Here is a 22,172-nt window from a genome sequence, read left to right as displayed (position 1 = left end):
ATACATATAGTTGTGGTACCATTTCATTTGGTCAATTTTGGAGGATGGACAGTTAAAACTAAAAAAGATACATACAAATGACAATCCAACAAATATGTTGACAAAGGTTGTAACAAGGGAGAAGCTCAACTCCTCTTTAGCTTTGGTTGGTCTTCTAGATTGAACATGAATAAAAGAACACCAGAGTCCAGGGTGATTTGATCCAGTGGGAGCCCCACGTGGTAGTGGTATTGCTATAGGATTAGTCTCCAAGTGGGAGATTGTTGTTTAGTGTGGAGCCTGATCAGTCCCCAAGTGGGAGATTGTTAGATTGTGGTGACTAATCAGGAAAATATTGTACATACTTCATAAATTATTTGGGGTTCGGGGCATCGGTCCAATTTTTTTTTTTTGGGCCGTGGCCAACATATGACCTTAATGTTGTAACCCTAAAATGGCATTAAATACTTGTATAAAAGGGTTTAGGGTTAGGTATTTTCATTATGTGTTGTGATGCGAAATTGCTTCTTGCGGTGCTATTGAGCTATAAGGGATTATGAATTGTAATCAGGTTGTAATCACTAGATTGTAATAATATCAGACTTGCAGTTTGGTGGATGTAGCCCAAGGATTGGGTGAACCATGTTAAATCTTGGTGCCTTGTGTTCATTTTTTTGTGATCTATTATTTTTGTTATTGGTTATATTTGCATGTAGTTTTTATTTCTGTCTGTGGTTTTATCCTAACACAATGATGTTTGAGAATAATGTATCAAAGATTTTTTCGAGAGAAGTGGTTATGAATGAAGTACAAGTCAAACAAGGCACTCTTAAGACACCTTAATAACTTTGGTTTGGACATACACCCTCAGTTAAATATTTCATAATCCTTGGATGTAAATGTTGTTAGAAATAGGAAATACTAAGAGGGTGGGGGGGTGAATAAGTATTTTACAAACTTTAGCACAAGACTGGATATTATTAACAATCTTAAAACTTGCATATGAAAGTAAACTAATTATGTTGAACAATAAATATAACCTTGCAACAAGAGAACTTATAACATCATATTTTGTTGACTAGGGAAACCTTGGCCAAGGGAAAACCCCAATGGGGATGGTACCCAAAAAATGACCCACTAATCAAAAAAATCTTGTGAAAGATATTGACCCTGTTAGGAGTCTATTGCATTCATATAGTGTTTAGGTCCTTGTTAGAGGACTTAGGCCTAGTTAGAAGCCTCAACTTGGTTAGGAGTTGTAATATACATATACAAAATATATGCAAGATAAACCCATTACCCAAACATGCAATATTCAATGTAGTTCCTTAATATAAAGAGATAGATATAAAAACATCTTTACACTATTATTGATATCTTCAATATCTAATACTTCCTTTGCTGCTAACAAATTTCATATTCTTCTGATCATACATTAGATTTTGTATACCACATAATACATACATCACTCACAAAACTTTGCATTCACAATCTTTCCTTTATAACAATTAAAAAATACATTATTATATTTTTCTAACTTAGGGTTAACATCTAGGATGCCATCCCTAATTAGTTAAGTAAAATAATTCCTCAACCCAAAATACCCATTTCTCTATTATAATATGTTATGCCCGTGTACTGTCTAACTGGTAAATTGTCCATAACTTTTGTTGTACTATCTATATTATCATGTAAACATGCATACATCATCATCATACTCTATACTATGTTTCCTCAAGTGTGCACATGCTAATATGACTTTTGTGAACCACACTAATCAAAACTCTACCTGTTCTACTAGATAAACTATGTGATACTTAGAAAATTTTCTAAGTATAAATGCCATGATTCATTCCTTAAGGTCTTCCCTCTTCATACAGAAGATATGTTTCCCATGTCTACCTTAGAAAAATTTCCAACAATATCCCCCTTTGGCATTGATGGAAACATATGGGAAAATTGGCGAAGTCCCAAAATGACAAACTTCACAATTTGAAAACTTTTCCTTAACAAAATTTCAAAACTATGGATCATTACATTTTAACCATCTTCCCTTATATCTCCTATTATAGAACTCCCCCTTTGATTATTCTCCCTTTTATACATATGCACAATAAACTTTCCTTATCCTTCTACATATATACAACTATCCATTTATCCTTCTCACCCATTTAACTTCTAAAATTCTCCTTATCCTTCTCCCCCTTTTTTATGTCAATGACAAAGTTGTCAAAATTTATGTACAGGTCAAATATTGTGCTACCTTCATGATTGTTTCTGGCTAGATATTAGAGTGATACAATCATCAAAGTTTTGTATCACATGGTGAACTCCATGTCCCACTGGTCTTGCACTACATCAACTACACTCAAAACTATGCATAAAGCATATGATGCTATCTCTATTGCATATAAGTCTATAAAGAAAGACTTATCATAGGATATCTTTACTTTTAGGCATTCTTCAAGCTACCTATATACTAGATCAATTTTCATTGCTAAGGGAACACCTTACAGTGAACACTAAATCAATTTTATAGGCATTCTGTCAGACACTATCTTAGTTCCTTGACCTTTTCATCAAAACTCTTTAGATCTCCTCTTATATTGTCACAAACTTTTTTGAATATCTTTGTATTATGTAGAGTTTGTGCCTTTACTATGTAATGTCTAATAAGGTAGTACATTCAACATCAATAGCTTGAATATATTTTTCTCTATTCTCTGGATTTGGTTCGGTCATCTTTACTGATATAGAGTTATGCAATTTGTTAGTTTTCTCTATCAGTGTGTTATGCAAACTCTTCACTTTTCTATTCTTCTCAATTATTTAACTGAGTGATGAGATCAATTTAGTTTGGTCATTATCATCAGATCCTATAAGTGTTGTCAATGTAAGGGGTGTCCTAGAAGAACTAGGTGTACTCACCTTCATCTTCTTTGTTGGAAGTTTATAGAGAAACTGAGATACTAGGGGGGTTGAATCAGAAATAAAAAAACTTTAACCTTCAAAACAATTTGACTGCATTCACCACATTATCCATATCATACCTAGATTATGCATAACATAACATATTGTTGTGGTTTCACAACATACACCCCATTTCACCTAGAAATGGGGACCCCCTACTTTATGTTTTAGCTTTCCAAATATGTAGTCTAGGGTCTGAGTCTTTTTTAGTATTTTATCTAGTGTTTTTTTGGTCAAATTTGGGTCCCAGTTTGAAAACCCAAATTCCAAAAATTCTCATCAGAGAGCATTAGTAATTTTGCAAAGAAAAATGGCACACCAACCCACCTCCCAGGTGTGTTAGTGCACCAAATTTCAAAGGAAAGCACACAAAGAGAAGGCATCACACCTTAGTGATGCACAGTAATGCAGCTACGCAACACCAAGGGGTGTGCTAGGATCTTGGGTCTATAAAACCCAAGGACCCTCTCATCTTCTCATTTTATTTCTTCACTCTAAGTTAAGTAACCCACACTAGTGCAACTCAATAGGTCCGTTGATGCGCCTCCTACTCCTGCACTTACACAAACACAACAACATAAAAAACCAAGTTAAGGTGCATAGTTGCACACCTTTTACAATGCAAAAAACTTAAAACAATTAAAAAACATTAAACAAAAGCATTAAAAAATTAACACCCAAGAAAGATGCACAACTGCACACCTTTATATTTTTTTTATTTGTGCTTTTAAAAAAGAAATAGGGTGTGCACCAAGCACACCCCATGAGGTGCGCTAGTGTGCACTCTCATCTTCAAAAAGTTTTCCAAGAAAAAAAAGGCATACCTAGTGCACCTTTGAGGTGCACTAGGCATGCCCTTTTTTGCATTCTAGGGTTTATTTTAGGTGTTTCTGTCATTTAGGTTTTTTGGGTTTTGTCTGAGTCATCATTAGGATTTGTATTAATTGATTTTTCTTCAACTCTAGAATAATAGACATTGCTTTTATGAAAATTCAATGGCCTATTCATCATCCTCCCTTGCTACAAAGATGGTTCCCAAACTTGTGGTATTCAAGTTTTAGGGTGTTTCAGAAAAAGTCGCATTTCCAGGATGATTATTCAAAGATCTAGGACACCAAACTTGGTCATATAGATTTGAGTGCATTCCTTGCATTATGCAAAAAACCCATTGAAAGATCCCTGTTGATATGCACTCTGATCCAATTAGGACTTATTAATGCAACATCACATCCAATATTAGTGCAATCTTCAGAATTGATCATGGCACTGGCAAAAAACTATGTTTCTAAAGAAAGGGTCATGAAGAGTATAACTAGAGATATCATCCTAGATCTGAAACCCAAGAATAGAGAAGGTGTTCCATCTTTCAAGGGTAGATCAGTTCATCATATTAACTTATCACCAAGTAGAAAGATGGTACACAGAACATGTAGAGGAAGCATCTAAAATCATTTAGTCCTCGTACCTCATTGGGAAGACTCCTCTAGGGCATAAAGCAAGAAAGTGGACATGACGAGAGGATACATGAAGGAAGATATTGAATATTCTATCATACTCTTATGTAGAGTCATGGGGTTGCCAGCATTGAGACACCTGAATATATGGATGATGCATTTTATTGAGACTATCAAGATGACAAAGATTTCAATTGATTGGGCTTCCATTCTTAGTGAGAACTTGGATGAGTAGCTGATGATAGTTAAGAATAACCAAAAGTCCTATATGACATCATATTTGGTATACTTGTTAGCTACAAGGGTGATAGGTTATGCAAGACCCTACAAAAAGGGTAGCATGAAAGATGCAAATGCATGGCCCTATATGGTATATCCTCAACTAGTGAAGAAGAAGCTTCTAGAGAACAACAAGGAATACAAGATAGTGAATGATGCATTTATATTCACAATAATCTAGTTTATTGAAAGGGATTATGTGAATAGAATGTCAAAGGAGGCAACTGCAAAGATTTCAGAGGTTAAAGCCTATTACAACCAGTAACAAAAATTCACCTATTTGAGGGTAGCAAGTACAACAATCAATCCCAAGAAGCTCCCTAGGTACCCAAGTGATAGACTTATACTATTAGAGATACCTCCACAACTCTTGTATGCTTACGATAGAGTTAGGAAGCAACATAAAGTAACATGGATATGGCATATTATGATAGGATCATTTAGTGTGGTCCAAAGACAATATATTCCATCTTTCAAGCCTGAATGAGATCAATATCCCTTGGACGAATATAACTCTTCTCACCCTTATTTTGATAACATTGGAAGGGTACAATATTTGGCTAGCAAGGCATTTTAGCATGAAGATGCAATTGAGGATCACTGGATGAATGCAGTAGATGACTATAATATTTGTATAAGGGATTATTTTAGGATGACTCTTTATTTGGCAAGTAGTACCTTGAAACTAAAGATCCCTTTGAAGGTTATACAATAGGATACAAAGGATCTTCTCGATCCATTGTTCAATAGGGACAAGATTGGTGGTCGACCTATCATGAATGTTGAGATTGACAAAGAAGAAAACTCAAACATCAATCATAAGGCTAGGCATGTCATCAAATTGAAAACGGATTGGATCAAAAGACCTTTCGAGTTGGATCCAATTCCTCAAGGGATAGTCTTCCATGCTAAAGCCTGCCTAGCAAGAGGTCAAGGAGCTAAGGTTACAATGCCTACATTTATAGCTCAGTCCCCTATGAGACTAGAAATAATGCACCAACTTGACAAACAAGTTGGATATTATAGGGCTTAGAAAGTTAAAGGTTAGAGGAAGAAGACTTCTCCTCAACAAGCTAAGCTTGAAGAGGAAGCAACTCAAGCACCTCCACATCCGAGGGAAGAAAATGTATAAGGGTCAAAAAATATTGAAGCTATACAAACCTAGGACAATCCTCAAGTGCCATCAATGGAGTAAGAGCAAGGAGGAGCTAAAATAGAAGCACAAGAGGTGTCTCCACCTCAACAAGAGGTACAAGCCTCCCCATCCACTATTAAAAGATGAAAGATTAAGGCTCTAGTCAAGAGGAGACAAAATGTGATTAGGAGAGTGATTCCTTTCCCATCAATCCTAGAAGTTATCCTAGAAGGAGAAGAAGATGAGGATGATGAGGATGAAGAGGATAAACTTCCTTTGAATTGGAGGACTCATCTTGCAAGAGCCATGGAGTTGGAACAGAGAAGAAGCTCCACAGTTACACTACCATCCATTCCTGAGTAGCCTATTCAACTTACTACATCAGAAGATGAGTTGCAATAATGGATCAATGAGTAGGAGGGAAAAGGCACTAATGTCTTTCAGATGTCATATTTTGATTTCATGGTTGTTGACTCTAAATTGGTGGGAAACAAAATAAGGGACACTCCAACTAATCAACCTCAACAAGAGGATTGGAGTTAGTTACCACCTGAGCCACAAGGACCTGAAGAAGCTCCACAATCACCCATTCATCTTATGTTTTGTGTAGATAAAGGATTGGCTACCCCTCTTCCTCCAAACATTGAAGAAGAACAAGTTCAAGCAAAACAAGAGGAAGAGCCACAATAAGTATCTATCGAAGAAGTGTTAGAGGAAGGGAAAATAAGTGAGGAACCTTAGCAAACTTCCCAAGATATAGAGGTGAGAAATGTAGACTCCGTTGACATAGAGAGTCCCAGTGTGGATCTCTCATAGAAGGAGAGGACTCTAGAGAAGAGGGATAAAGGGAAGAGCATAATAGAGAAAAATCCTTCATCTTCAAAAGGAAAATCCCTGATAGAGCATGTTCCAAGATGGTTGAGGAAAGAAGTCACTAAAAACAAAAGGCAACAATTCACTACTGAGGAAGAGGATAGGATGGAATTGATTGAAGTTCGTAGGAAACCTGAGTCACTGCCAAAGGATGCATGAGCATTAGCCTTTATCATGAGTGATTAGAACCAAGACTTATTTTATCACATGGCTATCCCTCCTCTACATGTAGATGTTGAAGAATTGACTCCAAGAGATTATTAGATCAAGGAGGTCATGCTTGGGAAACCTACATTGGACATGGCTAAGTTGATGTCAAAAATGAGAATTAAAGAAGTGTTTAGGCACTTAGAATAGGATGGGGTAGAATTGATAACACTTTGGAGATAGAATGAGATCCTAAAAGGATATTTAAACAAAGTTGTTGGTCCTTTAGATCCTACAAATCCTGAGGAAACTTTAAACATAGCACTGGAGAGAAGGGATAAGGGGACAATACAACTAGACCCATTTTTGAAAGCTTGTCTGTAATGGCAAGAATGTTTTGAAGAGAAAGGTGTACAAATTATACAAGGAAATCTTAAGCTGCTACACCATATGCAGGATAATGCAGATAGGCTAGTGGCCATTTTGAATCAAGATTTTGGTTTGATGGATTAAGTACATACCTAGTGCAAGGACTTGCAGACACTATAGGAAATCAAAGTCTAAAGGTATTGGATGTTAATGGAGGTGTATATAGTAGAAGATTTAGATAAGAATGATGATTGGATAGAGAAGATTTTGGATGGCAATAAAGTAATAGAAACATTACATGCAAAGATTCATAAGCTTAAGGATCAAACCCAAGAGCAAATTTTGGAGGCAGAAAAACATTATAGTGATGCATGTTTAGACATTTTTAAAGATATTTATAGGGACAAATTAATAGTTGTAGAGGTAGTAGTTGAGAAATTTTTGAAGAAGCTGCTAATGATGATGACATCAGACGAGCATTTAGAATGGAGGAAGCATTATTAGAGTTGGATGTAAAACTCATAGATTTTGTAGAGACTCACATCGAGGTGGGAAACTATAGGCAGAAAGTGAAGGATAAGTATGAAGCCTTAGGTTTTTTAGATGTAACTCAAGTAACTAAGATCATCAAGAAATTCAAGGGCAAGTACCCAAATATATCTATAGTATAAAGAGGAACAAAACCCAAAAGCCAAAATTTTAGCTTTGACACTTGGTGAAATTTTACATTTTTTGAACCTACTTTCAAGGTGCGTAGGTGTGCTACTTCTGAGGTGTGCTTTTTCAGGGGTTCGCTAAAATATTTTGAAGAATTTAGAGGTGCACCAATTGTTAACTACCAATTCTAAATTTAAAGCTTTCCATGTATCGAAAATGCATTCTGATGGCAATTTAACTCCTACAAACACCTAGTGAAGATGGAGCTTCTATTTTTGGAACTTTCAAACACTCCCACATCATCTAATGTATTTCTTCTTCTTATTTTCTCATGCTTTATTTGTTTTAAGACATTTCAAGGCTCATGCATCCATTAAATGATGTAAATATGGATGGAGTCCTATTAAGCACTAGTTAGAGAGTTAGTTTGTACATAAATAGATTTGTTTTAGTTTAGAAGTATATGTTTGCATAAAGATATCTCTCACTCTCAAAAAAAATTGAGGAGAAGATTTCTTATGAATTTAGGAATGTAATATGTATTCCAGGTTGCCATTATTTTGATGCAATAATATATGCTAATGGTGCTCGCATTTGGAGTGTAGTGTTTCTTGCCTAAGTGTGTTATATTTTGTGGATTTATGATCATGAAGTGTAATTGAGCCAATAGTTTTATTGCATTGTTCTGGTTGTGTGATCTTTTAATTCTAGTGTTTGCTACTAGTCTACAAATTTTTTTTGGCATACTTAGTTCAAGAAGAGATTGCCTTATTTTTCCTGCATAGCTTTTCATCTTGCATGAGTACACTTTCCATGGCCTTGTGACTTGATGAAGAGTGATATGTCTTACGGTTAATGAATTCCCATTGATGATGGCATCAATGGAATTATAGAAGTACCACTCCTATTTTCATGAGCTACCCATTGACCTTTTCATAGGCTTAACTCATAGACGCATTGTTTCTGTGGCTTATGTTTGTTAGGATTTTACTTTTCATGTTATTTCCTTAAACTTCTTGTTACCCTATCTTCATTATTTTATTTTACAAACACTTGGTTAGTTTAGGAATTCATATAGTTGTATTGTTAGATTGCATTCATTAAAAAATAGAAAAATATGTTTCTTTTGTGTATTTTATTCTTTTGAAATAGCAAGCAGATTCTACATCTTATCCAAATTGTTTGAACCAGCAAAGGGCTCCTTGTGGAAAAACACATTTATCTTCAACTGAGTGGATTCTAGTAGGTCGCAAGATCACACAAAAATATGGAGTTGATCCTATATTAGCTTTTCAAGAGAGGAGTTTGAAAGGATTTATGTCATTAAGCATCCTACAAATTGACAGCTCAACACATATGACATCAAATATCATAATAGTTCTTACTATGTATCAGATCTATTAACATGAAAATGTAAACACATTAAACATAAAATTTTGGTTACCTAGAAATCCTCCAAGGTGAAGGTAAAACTAACATGGGATGAAACTCACAAATCTTCACTACTATAGTAACAAAGTTAGCCTGTTAGGACTACAAATGTGATCACTTTTGATGATCTACTCTTTGAGAGATTTTCCCTATTAGGATATTTATAAAGACTGTTAGCTCTACCTTGATTATAGGATTTAACACTTACATTGAAGTAAGGACTCGGTTAAGAGATTTACATAGGCCCGTTAGGACCACTTTGTTAAAAGATTTACCCTGATTCACTTTGCCAATAATGATTCAATACTAATCCTTTAGTCTATACTATCAATACTAATTATGGATCTCCTCTTTCTAATCTCTGATATGATCTCTTATCTGATATATCTTTACTTTGTCCTTCACTACTTCACTAGGTTGCTAAACTCTATTAATTCACAACATCTCTTGGAGCCTCCAAAACCTAAGTCCTTTGCATTCACAATACTTCACTTCCTTTCTCTTTGCACGTGTACGCACACACATGCACACACACACACACACACACACTCTCTCTCTCTCTCTCTCTCTCTCTCTCTCTCTCTCTCTCTCTCTCTAAGTGAAATAAGGTTTGGATTGACCATTATAAAGACATCCATAGAGTCTTCTAGAATAAGATCAATGATCTAGAAGTTCCCTTTTTTCCTCTTCATTTGATTGGTTGTCCCACCTTCATAGGGATTGATGAGCTACATCAAATGCATAAAAATCATTGTAACCAACTCTACAATCATTAAATTTTATTTACATGTCAACTCAAAATGGTTTACCTCAAATTTTGTACCATTTTAGACATTTTTGTTCATATTGTGTTACTTGGCACATACTAGATCTACTGCTCAGTCATAATTGTTGATCATGTTTATCCTTGGTCTTAACTAACTCGACTCTTTCTATGTGACTTGTATCTATATACTTGGCATTTACTACAATCTATTTATATAGGAATACTTGACAACCAAAGACTTTCTCGGCTCCCATAGAGCTCAATGTATAAAAAATTAGTTTCAAAATTTCAATACATGGCTTAGCCTGTATAGAGTGACCTAGTTGTAGTGATGACTAACCAACTCTACCTTGTATATTAATAAGTGTTTGACACTAATAGACAAAAAAACATAGAGAGATCAACAATATACACCTTTGACATTAGTGGCAAAAAAACTTTATCATGATTACATCATTACAATATAATTAAAAAAATGATAGTTCTCCCCCTATGCCTATGGCTTAGTCCTTATAAGACTTAAAAATTATTTATTTTACATCATACTCATATATTTAATACATATGTTACATGAATCAAATAGTTTGACATTTCTTGTCATAACTTTGTGTTGACTTCTACTCTTCTATTATTTATTTGAGCTCTACTTCTTTGATTATATCATTTTTATCTAGTCTGTCCATCTTATCCCCTTTATTACTTCATCTTCATTTTTGTCTTATCCCCCTTAATTTTATCACTTATGTCTACTGTTGGGGTTGGGAGGATAAAAACAAACCATATTTGTCAATTAATGGTTTATGAGTTTGGATGATCACGATAAGAGCATGATCCCATGTGGTTCTTACTAATTCCAAAACTTGTATCTTGATCTCCAAATTTTCAACTAAGTCAATTAAACTATCTGTAGTAGAAAGGTTATGATCTTTTTGTACTAGATCCTTTGTTGAAGTCAACTCTCATTGTATGATCTCCAAGTGAGGTATCAACATTGATTATATGGAGATAAACTTGGCCCTCATTCTTCTATCTATCATGTTGAGCTCAATCAACCTCTCTTATGAAAATAATAATATATTATAGTACATTAAACTAGATTGAGCTGATTGAGAGATAGAGCTCCCTAATGTTTTTAAATTAGCCTGAATCTTGTGAATGCTAACTTGAAATTCATTGGTGAATCTGGACACATCACAAATAACATTGTAAAAGTCTTATACTTTCTTCATAATTTCTCCCATATTTTACACTAGTGTCAATAGTTCAACCTTCCTCAGTGAAATCATAGTACAAAATTTCTCTAGTACCTTTTTCTCAAACTTTTTCTTAGACTAGGCCATCAGTTTCTCATTTTCTTTTATATCCTCAGTATTGACTTTCTCAACAACTTGCACTAATTGAGAGGTAAAATTAGCTTTTCCATTAATGTTCTAGATATCAAAAGAATCAAAAAATATCTTTTATATCATGCAACACTTGTCATTTTTGGTGCTCTCTTTTCATCTCTTCTTGTCTCTTCTTCCTTGTCAAAATATCTTGTAATATTACTATTTTCTAAAATATGAGATTCTTTAAATCCTAATCAAATAATTCAATAGGTTTTTCCAAAGTAAGATTTATACCAAGAGAATTGGCCTTCTTCTTTCCTTTTCCCATCTTAGGAGTACTACTTCTCAACACAACTAGGGCTAGAGTAGGTAAAGCCTTTTTACCACTCAGTATAACTTATGTATCAGTGCCAGAGACAAGAATAGTAGCACTTGAATCTTCCTATGATATTGCATTCTTATTATCTTCTTTGCCTTCTATTTTGTCTCTTTATTTCCCTCATCTAGAGGTCCTAATACTTGTGGTCCTTAATAACTTGTAGGAGATTGGTCTACATTTAATTCTCTTTCTTGATTATTTTTCTCATCTAAAGCCTTGGTTTCTTCCTTTTCCTTTGGTACCTATTAAACTTTGAGCAAGATGATTAATAACTAGATCTTATGTCTCTCCTATTTTGAGATTAATATTTAATTTTTTGTATTACAAGAGTGTCAGGTGTGGTGTAAATAATAGGGGATACACTTCCTTGTTCCTGTAAGCTTGACACACTCGAGTATTCTTCATCACTCTATATATTTTCAATAGTTACTTTGGAATTTTCACTCTCTTGTACACCTCATTTACCTTTCCCATCCTTGTTAGTTTATTTTATAGTTAGTTCAAAAATACATTTCCACAATAGTTCATTTTGATGTACAACAACCTCAACTTTATTTTGCAATATCATAAATGCTCGATATTTAGGAACAAATGTATTCCTATACTTCTCCAAAAATGTTGTCTTTTACTTAACGATTAGTTTAGGCATGATTTTAGCTAATGTCCCTTCTCTTATTTGCCTTTCAATTATTGTTTCCTATTGTCACTTCACATCAACTTTATCATACAACTTAGTAGGAATCTTGGTTCTTATCTCTATAGGTGTCAATTTGAACTTAGCCATCATCTCTAATATGAATTTCTCTACCTTAGACTCATCCATAACACTTAATGTTCCATACTTGACAAATTTGAAACCTAATAAGCCTATAGAGTTTCTAATGTTGTCACATGCCTCATAAATAGTGTTAGAATTTATATGCACATTGAATCTATAGTGACCTGATTTATCAGATTCAATCCTCACTACATCTTCCTCTTCAACAACTTCTTGTGCTTTTAATTTTCCTCTATTTGTCTGACCTTTGGTGGCTGGTAATTTACTCTTTACTACACTTGTGCCACTAGAATCTTCATTGGGTCTAGTAATCTCTACAACACCCTTCTTTAATGGTGGCTTGGCACTTATTGTTGCTTCTCTAGTTCTTGGTCTTAGTGGTTCAAGAGGAGAGAGGGGATTAGATGTTACCTTCTTTACATTCTTCCTCACCATAGGCATTATGATATTTACTATTTTTGGCTTATTTTCTGTTGGGGTGACAAGTGTTAGGCTTTACCCTATTTTTCTACACTTTCTTCCTCTTCCTTTGCATCACCTTCACTATCTTGATCCTCTCCAAGACCTTGTGTAATCATTAAAGGAACTTTTCATTTAGTTTGTTGTTGGAATTAAAAATGGGAAACATACACTTCTAAGAGTTGGTGGGGGGGGGGGGGGGGGTGTTAAATCAGAAGTTCAAACTTCAACAATTAAAATTTTTTGCCATTCATTAGATGCATATAATATATGAATTGAAAGTAACATGTAAAGCAAATGCATCAAAACATGTAAGCACACATACACACTTGACACTAGATATGATTACCCAGAAACCCTCCAAATGAGAAGGTAAAATTGGGCTGGGGATGACACCCACAATTCTTTACTCTTGTAGCAATAAAATGTCACCAATTATAGTTACAATAAGTTGACTATGATACATGATCTGCCTCGTGAAAGGCCTGCCATGTTAAAGGCTTACAAGGATTTTTAAGTCCCACCTTGATAGAGGATTTTAACACCTTGTTATAAGTGTGTAGGTAATTAAAGGACTTTAGAAAATTCACTTGGAATGTCACCTTATTAAAGGATTTGATAATGACTATTAAATCAACCTTAGTCTAAAGGATTTACCCTAACTGATTACAATTGTTAGAGAGTAAAAATAGAGCTTTGATCTGATATAACTTACAATTTTATCTTGCTGATTTCATATCACAATTTTTTCATTCTTGATCCACTAAATCTGATATGTCAATGTTGTGTCTTTGGTCCTCTATTCTGTAAACTGATTCTACAATTCTTTCACACTACTAAGTCACCTTGAATGTTCTCTTAAACAATTCAGTCATTCAACCCTTGATATCTTTCTTCTATCACTGCTCTCTTAACCATATAAAATGTTGGTGAATTATCTTCCTTATAAAGACTTTGGTGGCTTAGGGTTAGGTATGAATCTATGGCTAAGATTCATCCATTTTGTTGCTAAACTCTTCCTATTTTTTGATTGGCTACATGTGATTGCATAGGGAATTCAAGTAGATATGACCTTATCTTTAAAGCTTCGAGATCTATCCATAAGTCATCATAAAAATGGTTTACATAGTTGTTTGTTCCATCACAAGCAACTATGTCCAATCCGTGTTACTTGGCACCTAATGTTACTGATGCTCAACACTTACTATAATTTTTTTTTTGGCTTGGCACCTAAATTACTTGCCATCAACTATCTTGCTCAACACTTGAATCACTCAACATGGTCTATTTGCTCGACACTTGAGTGACTTGGCACATGAGTGACTCAACACTCATTGCGACTTGACATCTATATATTTACATATTATACTTGGCATATATTACTAGTTCGACATGAACTTAGTAAATGACTTAAGTGTGTTGACACTCAATTGTCAAAACCAATCTGAGATCAACAATCTCCCCCTTTGACATGAGTGTCAAAAACACTTAACTATACATAATTATTTGATCTTCTTGAGTATAATATATTCACAACTCGACATATATACAAAGCTCCAAAAGTGCAAAATTTCATAATAGACTATATACCACAAAATTTTGTAACTCCCCCAAAGTTAATGTGGCAGTTTTGTATTCAAAATTTGTTCTCCATTCTGAATAGATTTGTCTCTTGCTAATATTCTTTGACTTCAAATGTGCTCATAATCTTTATTTGATATGCTCTATTTCTACTCTTTTACTATTCTATTTGCTCCCCCTTTCATTATTCTACTTTTTCTCCCCCTTTCTTCTTATTTTATCTCCCCCTTTGCATATTTATCTCCATCTTCTTTCTATCTCCCCCTTTTTGACACTTATGTCAAAGGGTTCATATGCTTATGGTGTATTTGTCCAAAAAAAATTTGTGGACCTCCACGATCATTTTCAAAGAAGCATCCCAGTTGTTACATTCAGTATCTAATGGCTTTATTTGGATTGCTATCTTTGCTGAAATGTGAACTAGTTCATCTAATGTAGAAAGATTTGGATCTTTCTTCAACAAAGTTTCTACAAATCCTAGTTCTTTGTGGAGTATCTCCATATGAGGGGTAAGGGAGGCTTGGATGTTAGTCAACTTGGAGGCTTGGATGTTAGTCAACTTGGCTCTTATATTAGCCTCTTCTACTATTAACATAGACAATTGACTCTATGATTGAAGCAATGAGTGAAAATGCTTCTCACTCTGAGTTGGGTTCTAAGGTAGTTGCATACTGGAGACTTTTAAATTTCTCTCTAGACTCAATTCTATGGATTGTTTCTTGTGTGAAGAGTGTGGGATCACATAGTTTGGTGTACAATGAGAATATGTTCTCAAGTACCTTCTTCACTTTCTCAATTTTTTGTAGCCAATTCAACATGTGCTAGTATTATGTCACCAGATATATTTTCATTAAATTTTTCTTAAAATTTTCTTTCAAACCATTCCATAAGTTTAGCATTAGTATCTTGGTCTTCATTATTCACCTATTCCACAATATTTGATAACTATTCTAGTAGTGCCTTGGGTTCTTCAGGGGTTGGAAAATTGAAAGCATCTAGGAAGATGTCTTTTATTTCTTGCCATGCTTGCCTCTGTGTATACTCCTTTCTGAGTATTTCTTGATTCTTCTTCTTTTCCAAGGCTTGTTGCATTATGCCTATCTATTCCAAAGTAATGGTTGCACAATCATACTTAGGTATCACTATTTCTTCATCTAGAGTTGCATCTCCATAGTGAAATATCTTAGCAACCTTAGATGAACTTGAGCCTAGTGCTAAAATATGTAGTGGTATTGCTTTAGTGCTCGACCTCTGAAGGAATTTTGTAGGAGAGCCAGATGTTGGTAGATTTACCAATGCTTGAATGGCTTCTTACTCCTTCTCCTTTGGTATGTCCTTACTTTCTTCAAATTGGTCAATTACAATTAATTGAGTTGCACCTTGTGCTTGTGCATCAGGTACAAATACATCTATCTATCTAGTTTTTTCTTCTATACTTTTCTCTTCTTATGAAGTCTATTATTGTTCAACCAAATCATCTCTAACAGTTGTGTCAACCTTTGTGGATGTGTCTACTATTTGTGTTAAAGGTTGAGCACAATTAGATGAAGGAATGGAAGAAGGTGGTTCTTGTGTGTTCACCTTATCCCTTGTAATGTCATCTACTACCTTTTGAAGTTCATCAACACTGACCAATATTGGATTTTCACACAAACTGGCTTGTAGTGTGGATTGGTCAAGGATCTTCTTCAAGTCTTCTGTAGTTAAGGGGTTGATGTTTTGAGTTGAACTATTAGGAACATCCTTTACAATTACAATCTTTGCAAGCATGCTTGTGTCATGTGGAGGGCTTGTACTCGACATTTGTGTGTCTTGCACCCTCTGTTCTTTCTACTACTCTTCAGCTATAGCTATCTTATTTGTTTGCTTTTGTGTCTCCTCCATAGTAGTATTATCTTTTTTTTTGTTTCTTGCTCCTTGTCTTCTTTTTCATCTTCATTATTTATCCCTTCAAATGGATCTTCCTCTCCTTTTTTAACTATTTTCAATCCATAGATCAATTTCCACATTTGAGTGGATTTTTTGACAACATCTTCAATATTGTTCTGAAGTATGCTAAATGCCCTGTATTTAGGTTTAAAGCTTCCACTGTACTTCTTATTTTTTTTGACAATTTGCCCTTTTGTCAATTCTAGCATCACCTAGGCCTATGTGGTTTCTCTAATTTGTTTCTCCAAGTTTAAACAATAATGCCACTTATTTTCAATAATTGTATACAACTTCTTTGGCATTGTATTATCTAATTCAAGTGGAGTATTCTTGAACTTAAACATCATTGCATAAATTGACTCTTCTACTTGGTTCTGCTCTTCTCTACCAAGCTTTTCAAAGTTAATACTTTTCAATCTTATCAAATCTGCATTATTCTTAACATTATCATAGATATTTTCAAGATTAGATTTAGGTGTGTGATTCACCACTCTATACTGACTTGTATCCTCAGAGTATGTCCTTTCATCATCAGTTTTAGGTTGTGCAATGTATTTTGTCCTCTATTTCTTTTGCACTAGGCCATTCTATTCAATAGCCTTTTTCTTTTCTTTGGCTTTCTCTTTGGCCTTTTGAGTTGTGGCCCTTGTCCTAGCCCTAGTTGTTGGTGCTATTGGCTTTGCTGGGCTAGGCTTAGCAGTCTTCTTTCCCTTGGTTTTTTCCATAGGCTGTGCCTTGGTTTTCCTCTTCTTAGGTTCTATTTGTGTTGGTGCCTCTTTGATTTCTTCCTCGACACCTTTTTCTTCAATTTATTCACCCATGCCTTGGGTCAAAGCTAGAGGTTCTTGAGCTTGGACTTCTTCTTCCTCTTCATAATCTTCTTCTTCCTCATCTCCTGCACCTTCTCCAAATTTTCCCTTCAATTTCCTCACTAATTTATCTTTCTTTTTCAATGTGGAGGTTGTCTTCAACTCCATTTCAACTTTAGATTTCATGACATCATAATTACCAAATATCTTGGTTATTTTGTCAATCTCCTCTATTAGAAGTGTAGTAATGGAAGCTGAGGCTTCATCAACATTGATCTGATAGCCTAAGGGTCTTAGCCATCTTACCTTAGGTACAACAGCCTGGATGTATGTATAATCAATATCTACAAGAAACAATATATCATTGTAGTATTGTTCAACTAAGGAGACAAGTATCCTCATCCTCTGCTTCATAGACTTCTTAAAGTCTTCAAAATAGCTTGTCATAACTGTTTCAAAATTCTCACCCATTTGCTCAATATACTCATTAATTTGTATAGCCACTGATCTATTTGTTTTCCATCTTACTTTACCAAAAGATGGGAATTCACTTTGTACATAGAAGAATATTCAAATTAGAATTGATCCAAATTTTCATTGAGCACTTTTTTTTTCCCTAACTACTCCAAGATTTTCCGTTATTTGTTGTAGCTGAAGCTCTACAAGATCGTAAGTGTGATCTTTCTTAACAATTTTGTAGCCAACATCTACTATAATGCAGAGTATACTATTTAACCTACTTTACTGATAAAACTTATGAGAAATAACCCTTATTTCAAAGTCAAGTAATGGATTTGTAATGGTATCAATGGTCATTCCTTGCTTGTTCCATTTGGCACCTGTGTTCTTCTCAATAACCTCTTTTGAGTCACTATGTAGGGTCTTAGGCCGATCTAGCATTGGAAAACTAGTCACCCTATGAATAATTCTTTTTTAAATCTTGATAGGTCCACCCTCTAACCACATACATCCATCATGTATTCTACTCAAAACTATCTTGATCCATTCAATTTTGAATAATGCAGGGAATTCTAGGGCATGGGTCAAACCCTTTCTCTTGAAAATCTTAAATTCTTCCTTCAAGACACCATTTTCACACAATTTATCATATGTCTGTCTTATCTCCATTTCACCTATGCTTCCTACTTTGTAGTTGTAACATTTTCTTACGTCTTGAACCATTATGACCTTAGGAGAAATCATGGATAAAGCACCTGACGGGTCTTGCTTATAGGCAATATCTGGAATGACATTGAAATTTGGTTTTTTGACCTCATTGCTAACTAATTGAACTTCAAAAGCTTCTTTCTCCTTTACATTTTTTGAACTAGAAGCCATTTTTTCAAACTAGGGTTTAACAAATTTAAACTTTGTAACTCGACTTATGAAGAATACTTTTAAAATTTGATGAAATGATGCTAGATCATTGCTAGGATCTTTGCAATTACTTTGAACTAGATTGTTAATTGCCATTTCACTCTGCTCATTCTCACTTTGAATTCATTCTGACAAAAAATAGGTGAAAATTGACCATACACCCTTCAAAACTTCACATTTAATGCTTGGTGCTTGTACAACTTTAAACTTGGCATTAACACAATTTCTGTTCCACTTGGCATCTATAGAGATTTCTCTCACTTGATAGCTACTATGGACTCAACTCTAACTAACTTTGACTAGAAGCTTGGCACTTACTAGCATTTAACTTGGCATCTATAGAAGACTTTTCACACTCGGAAATAATGTGAAAATTGAAGACTTAACCTTGAAATTTTCTCATCATCTTGCATCTTTATTCATGCTAATCTATTCTTTTTAGTACTACTTTCTTTTGGAATTGATATATGATATACCACTTTGAGTATCAGTCCCACATACCTCATTTTCTTAGATTGATGAGGTGTGACCACTTGACCTATTAGGTGAAGTGATCCCTCCATTTGATGGACCACATCCATCTCTCTTTTTCCATGTCTTGTTCATCTCTCCTCTGGTGTGTTCAACATCTGCCTTGCCTTTTCCTTTGTTGAATTTACAATTAGGTACCATTGACCTTGTTGGGCAATGCTTGCTAATATGACTAGTCTTCAAATAGCTAAAGCATGTAGTTTGACTCAACCATCTGTTGTAGTTACCATTGAAGTGTGTTCTAATGCAATTCTCAGGGATACGTCGATACTCTTCACAATAATGACATATTTTCCTTGTGTTGTAATCCCAGTTATAGAAGTGTCCATGACTTCTTACTTTTGCTAACTTGTTTGGTGACCACTTGGATTTGGATCTACATTCAAAGGCTCTATGTCCATATTTCTGATAATTGTGGTAGTAACCTTCAAATCTTGGTGCGTGCATGGTTCTAGTGTTGCATTCGTGTGCTTGATGGCTTTACTTTTTGCACTTATGACAGTGACCCATGTTCTTAGGTTTGTCATGTTGATTTGCATTCTTGCTCCTGCACACATTAGTAGTATGTCCTTTTTTACCACAATAATGATAAGTGGGTTTGGAGTGATTACCTTTGTTATTCCTTTCTTTATTATTTTTTAGTGATTCTCCTTCTTCAATGCTTGTGTAGCCTAATTGTTATGTGTCATTGTTGGATCTAGGAGATTTTAGTAATTGCTCAAAGTACTTGATGGCTTCATTTGGCTTGTTGAAAATTTCAGCAATCTCTCTCTCTTCTTAGTTCATTTTGTAGTTGTTCATTCCACAACTTCAATGTAGTTATCTCAATGTCTTTGACATTCAACTGATGGTGAGCATTCATCATCTAGCTTAGAGTATCCAATTGCATGTTGGAGATCTTGGCAAGCTCTATTACCTTTTCTTCCAGTTTGTTTGCTAGAGTTCTCTTGTCTTCTTCAATCATGACCTTGTCTTCTATATTTCTCTTCTTTTGTTCAATTACCTCACGTCGCATCATGGCTTGAGTTTCTTGCTCTATCCTGAGATTTTTGATCTCCTCAGCTTGTACTTTATTCTTTTCCATTAGATCTACAATTACTACATCAAACTCATTTGAGTTTCTATTTGCAAATAACTTGGTGGTGCCAATCTTTTTGTATTGTGTGTCATTCCCTGCAATGACTATCTCTTTCCTTCTCTTTAAAGATTTCCTTAACTCCTCTTTGGCCTCATCCAATGAAGGTAGAATGAGTTGGATCTCAATTCCTTAGTTCTCAATAATCTTTCCCATTTTGTAGACTTCCATTTCAAGATCTTTTCTCTAAGCTGTAAAGCTTCTCCTTCTGAGAACTTAGCTCTGATAACAATTGTTAGAATTACAAATGGGAAACATACACTTTTGGGGGGGGGTGTGAATCAGAAGTTTAGACTTTAGTAATTAAAAGTTTTTTCCATTCATTAGATGCATGTAATATATGAACTGAAAGTAACATTTAAAGTAAATGCATCAAAACATGTAAGCACACATATACACTTGACAACAGATATGATTACCCAGAAACCCTCCAAATGAGAAGGTAAAACTGGGGTGGGGATGAAACCCACAATTCTTTACTCCTGCAACAATAAAGTGTCACCAATTACGGTTACAATAAGTTGACCATGATACATGATCTGCCCTGTTAAAGGCTTACAAGGACCATTAAGTCCCACCTTGTTAGAGGATTTTAACACCTATTAGAAGTGTGCCTAATTAAAGGACTTTAGAACATTCACTTGGAATGTTATCGTGTTAAAGGATTGGATAATGACTATTAAATCAACCTTAGTCCAAAGGATTTACCCTAATTGATTACAACTGTTAGAGAGTAACAATAGAGCTTTGATCTGATATAACTTACAATTTTATCTTGTTAATTTCAGATCACAATTCTATCCTTCTTGATCCACTATGATCTAATATGTCAATGATGTGTCTTCAATATTCTATTCTGTAAACTAATTCTACAATTCTTTCACACTACTAAGTCACCTTAAATGTTCTCTTAAACAATTCAGTCATTCACCCCTTGATAGCTTTCTTCTGTCGCTACTCTCTTGACCGTATAAAATGTTGGGGAATCATCCTCCTTATAAAGACTTTGGTGGCTTAGGGTTAGGTATGGATCTACGACTAAGATTCATTCATTTTTCCACTTAACTCTTCCTATTTTCTAATTGGCTACATGTGATTGCATAGGGAATTCAAATAGATTTGACCTTATCTTTGAAGCTTTGAGATCTATCCATAAGTCGGCATAAAAATGGTTTACATAGTTGTTTGTGCCATCACAAATAACTATGTCCAATCTGTGTTACTCAATACTTGATGTTACTAATGCTCAATAGTTACTGTAATTCTGTTTCTATCTCGACACCTAAACTGCTTGGCATCAACTATCTTGCTCAACACTTGAATCACTTGGCATGGTCTATCTATTCAACACATGAGTGACTCAACACTCATTGCCACTCAACATCTATATATTTTCATATTATACTCGACATATATTACTAGTTTGGCATGAACTTCATAAATGACTTAAGTGTGTTGACACTCAATTGTCAAAACCAATCTGAGATCAACATTTGTGTGACTAGTTTCCCTTCTAGGTCTTCAATCATTTTCTTCCTTGGTGCAAAGTGTAGACAACAAAAGTGTAAGTAAGTCCAATAAAAATCCTTCAAGGAAACTCTATACCTTCCAAGGGTCTCTAAGAATCCCTCCTCCCACACTTCAACTCTCCACAAAATTCTAAAACAACTTCCACAAACTTCACAAATTCCACAAAGTAACTCTAAAAGCCTACTTTGAATCCTAGGGCTCAAACTTGGAAATGATCACACCACAACCCCCTGACTCCAACCAAGTCTTGGAACACTTCAAGGGACACACAAGAGT

This window comes from Cupressus sempervirens, chromosome 8 (genome assembly GCF_028749045.1).
Source record: "Cupressus sempervirens isolate cs-2001-9-10 chromosome 8, ASM2874904v1, whole genome shotgun sequence".
Taxonomy (NCBI): Eukaryota; Viridiplantae; Streptophyta; class Pinopsida; order Cupressales; family Cupressaceae; genus Cupressus; species Cupressus sempervirens.
This window is presented reverse-complemented; position numbering follows the sequence as displayed.